We start from the raw sequence: 4,982 nt of genomic DNA, 5'->3' as shown, positions 1-4,982 counted from the left end.
CTCTGTATTTTTGGTTCAAAATTATAATAAAAATATTTTTCCTGAGACTCATTTAATTTTAGATATGAGGAATATATATTATCTATTTGTCTTCATTTCTGCTTCATAGACTTCTTAATATTTAGTCTGTGAAAATACAGAAAACATTTCGTATGCTCAGCGAATCATAACAAATGATAGCTGTACACCCAAGTCATGATTATAACTAAGCAATGGGTACAAATTTGGCAGGAAAACACTGATTTCCTATTATTGCTAATTGGTCAGATTGTTCATTTGCCCCCACTCTCAAGTAACACACAATTAATTTAACAAATAAAAGTAGATTTTAAATCTTTTCTAGTCTTATACCACATTAATGCTATCAAAGAAAGATTGTTTTTATATACATCTTTTACAATCTAAAATGTGAAATATAAATAGTATCTGTATTTCCAAATAAATAATTTAAAAATACTTTGAGTATCCACAGCGGGGAGAAAAAGGTTAAATTTTTTGGTCAAGATACAGAATGATTGATAGACTCTGTGCTATTTCAGTACTGAGGTCTCATATACTATCTTAGTAAGCTTTACAATTAAAACTTTTTGTTAATTTCAGAAAGTTTTTTGAAAAACTGAGTCCCTGAAAATCATTGAATATTTTAACAAACAGCTCATATGTACAAAATAACATTGCTGTCTTCAGTTCCTATAACTGATTTAACCCTCCACTATATTGACTCCTGTCCACAAAAACAAAACAAAACAAAAACAAACAAACAAACAAACAAAAAGTAAAACAAAACAGGAAACATTTTAGGTTTGCAAATAGGTAAATCTGTTAGGTATCTAATCTATTGAAAATCCAGACTCCATGGAGTTTTTCTTTCACACACCCTCCTGCTCCTTCCCTAGATGTTGTCTACACATGGGGAAGTTGAAAATGGTGCTGGTCCACATGGTGCCTTACGCTGACTCTCACTGAACTCCAGCGGAGGAGTAGTTCTCCTGCCTGGTCTCCATGTCATGTCCACCTGTATAATGTATGGCCTGTTCTCAGCAAGGTGAGGAGCTGAGAGTCCAACCCCAGTCCACCCCTGCTGACATTTCACTGACTGTGTGGTCACATGGAGACTCAGCCATACTTTCGGTTTTGTTCTGAGCCTACACTCTCTGCTCTATTGTTCTTGTACCTGTTAAGTTTGGCAACTACTGGGAAAGTTTAAATTCATGACCATGGACTCTGCAGCAGCTTATGAAATTCTACTACTTCTATAGATCACTAAGAACTGAAGCAGGCAGCTTGGGTTACTGAGGCCTTCTCAGCCCAGACACTCTCAGCTGCCGTATCTGTGCTGTTGTGCTCACTCTACATTGCTATAAAAGCACTCCGCTTTTCTGTCTCTTTCTAGATTTTCTAATATGAAACTGCGTACATTTGCCTCTACTTTTAGCTTCTCTGATCTGTCGGTGCTATATGAGTGCCCACCCCAAGTTTTTATATGACAACGGGTAAAAAAAAAAGTGAAAGAACTTGGGTCCATTCTTGCTTTTCTCTTTCTTTTCTCTCCTTTTTATTCTAAGGGCCTGTACTTCTTTCTGCCTGTCAAGAATGTCCCCCAGATCTTCATTTTTCTTTTCACTGTGGCTTATAGTAAAACTGCTTAGAACATCAAGGTTTGCTTTTTTTTTTTTTTTTTTAAGATTTTATTTATTTATTTGACAGACAAAGATCACAAGTAGGAGGAGAGGCAGGCAGAGAGAGAGGGGGAAGCAGGCACCCCACTGAGCAGGGATTCCCGATGCGGGGCTCAATTCCAGGGTCCCGAGATCACAACCTGAGCTGAAGGCAGAGGCTTAACTCACTGAGCCACCCAGATGCCCCCAAGGGTTGCTTTTGGAAGAGAAAACTTTTGTGATTTAAAATCTTTGCCCCTCAGAGTGCTTAGCTTCAAGACTGTTGTCTTACACTAGACCAAAAACTAGGAAGTCGAACAATGACCTCTTGTTTTTTAAAGCAATAGGTATTTTCACTTTCACTGGGACAGTCAATTTCAAGGTTTAATTTTAGTGTGTGTGTGGGGGAATCTCCCTTTAAGTGCAAATATAAACAAAGACAGAGATATTTTATCCTGGTAGAGTACCTTACATTAGTAAATGTAGAATACCTGTAAAACTTCACAGATTTTATGCTTGTTGAGAGATGAGCTTAGTCAAACTCGATAAACTAATTTGGAACTTTTAGACTACTGAACTCAAAGGAGGAAATTTCTCTACCCTAACCAGAAGTTCTTAATTGAAAGTTGAGAAGTCTGAACAGGTCGGTGGCTGGAAGTCATTAAGGGGGGAAGGAGGGATAATAGTTTTGAAAATTTTTTATGAATGATCATTTTTTTCTATGGAGACTTGGTTAGGGAGTTAAACAATTTATGTTCAGTCAACTGTCCATTGCTCGAGAGCTGCTTATCTTAACTCTCCTATTCTCTTCTGGTATCTGACTTGATTACTTGTTCCATAGCATCTTCGCAAAGCAAGGCTAGGGGAAATAAATAGACATGAAATTCTAAGCGGTCAACCTCATTACTTTTAACAATTATTTAAAAATATTTATTTCAGAAGAGATGTTAAATCGAGTTTTGGTGCTTATTTAAATTATTCCTGCTGACTATGCTGTCAGTTACTATGGGTAATAAAACACTAAAACAACAGCAACAACAACAACAACAAAAACAGTGACTGGGAGATACACAAAGAGCAACTAAAATGATTAAATGATGAAATTTATACATGGATTACTTCATTCAGGTAGTGTTGAATACCTGCTGTGGGCCAGGAACTCTTGTAGGTGCTTTGGAAATAGCAATGAAAAACATCCCTCCTATTTTATGTTTGCCTTGTGGGAAAAGGGAGTCCATAGTAGAAGGTGGACAAACAATAAGCAGTAAGAACAATAAAAAGTGAATTAGATAGTAATCACATAGTATACAGATAGATGTGTTCATTTCCTAAGACTGCCTTAACAGAGTGCTAGAAGCTGGGTGGCTAAAAAAAAAAAAAAAAAAAAAAAAAATTGTCTGACAGTTCTGAAGTCTGCAAATCTAAAATCAATGTGTCCACAGGGCAACGCTCCAATGAAAACTCACAGAGGAATCCTTCCTCGCCTCTTCCTAACGTCAGGGTTAGTCAGTGATCTTTGGTGGGTTTTGCAGGTGCATAACTAATCTCTGCCTTCATCCTTGCATGGTGTCCTCCCTTTGTCTATGTTCAAATTTCCCTCTTCCTAGAAGGACACCAGTCATGTTGGTGGAGCCCCCACCCTTGCCACCATTCCAGTAAGACCTCATCTTAATTTAACTAATTACATTTGCAACGACCCTATTTCCAAATAAGGTCACATTCTGAGGGCCTGGGTTAAGATTTTAGCATGTGTTTTGTAGGAGATGGGAGGGGGTTGCAGTTCAACTCACAGCAATATAGTACTGAATATGAGTCATGATAAGAGCCTTAGAAAGATAAAGAGGAGAGTCAGAAACGGTGTGTATTTGGCAAGAGAAGTAGGAGAGTTGGAGGTAATTTCTAATGGGATGCATCCATAATTCTCATTGAAAAGAGAGCTTTTATGCAAAGGTTTGAAAAAGGCAAGAAGTTAGCTGGGTGGCAGTAAGGAAAAAGAGCACTCTAGACAGAAAATACAGCCAATGAAAAGGCCTTGAAGTTCGAGCACATTTCATGTGTTAAAGAACAGGAAGGAAATCACTGAAGCTGGAGTATAGTCAAGAGAGAGAGATGAGCTAAGGAGCTAATTCAAGGACAGCTCTTATAGGTTCTTAAAGACATTCAGAAGGACGTTGATTTTTATTCTCCAGAAAATTGAGAGCTATTGTGATTTTGACCACAGATAGGATAAAATATGACTTACATTTAAGAGAATCACTCTAACTATGAGAAGAGACTATGTTCCTCTGTCTTTTTTTATGATGTCAAGCAAACATGAGTGTTTGATATCTATCTATCTATCTATCTATCTATCATCTATCATCTATCTAGCTATCTAGATATATATATTAAGGCATTAAGCATACATGTATATGTGTGTGGCTGTAAAAAGAGAGAGACATTAAGCATTCCTTTTTCCTAAAATAATATATATGTATATGTATGTGTGTGTATGTCTTAATTCCATAATTTCTTTTACATTTTTTACATTAAATACATTAATGAAACGGTGTTCTCCTTTATCCATTATTTGGCTACCCAGTGGTATAGTTCTTTCAGGAAAGAGAAGATGCATGCTTAATACGATTTATCTATTTCCCAGGTGTTGGAAAGTGATCAGCACATGGATTTGAACACATTGATGGGTTTGGATCCATTGCCTTTATTTTCATCATTGAAGAAGTTCAAATAGTTTCATCTTTGGCCAGTGAAAGCTTCTGTAAGTTGGCTCTGGGTCATCTTTTTTTTTTTTTTTTTAGCCTAGTATTTATGACTGTTACCTTGGGAAGAACAGGCCCAATAAAGGCTACTCATCTACATCAGATGTGGAACTTCATTATGCACATTTTAAATCATAGAGGATTAAGAGAAAACTTGAAAGAATAAGAGTTTCTCAACTATGGGGTTTCAAATCTCTCTTCCTTTCTCTCAGAAGGTATACTAAGGCATTGAATTTCAAGAGCTAGACAGTATAATATAGAACCTAGATAATTTAAGAAGTAACCTTTTCACATAGTATAGTGGCCAGAGTCCTTCACTATTCTCAAATTTACTACAGAAACGTTTTTGAGGATAGTGATTCAAGGAAAACTGTTTCTCTACCCACAGAACATTTTGACACCAAATGTGTGGGGTTTTCTCTCACACCAACCACCATTTCTCCAACTCTTAGGATATTAGTTGGGTGTTCTACAGTTTAATTCAATTCTGACACTAACTACCTGGAATTAGCACAGATCTCACAGGCAAGGGCTCGATCCCACAGGCAAGGGCTCGATCCCACAA

This window comes from Mustela erminea, chromosome 2, assembly GCF_009829155.1.
Source record: "Mustela erminea isolate mMusErm1 chromosome 2, mMusErm1.Pri, whole genome shotgun sequence".
Lineage (NCBI taxonomy): Eukaryota > Metazoa > Chordata > Mammalia > Carnivora > Mustelidae > Mustela > Mustela erminea.
The sequence above is the reverse complement of the archived record's forward strand: the minus strand, read 5'-3'. Positions refer to the sequence as shown.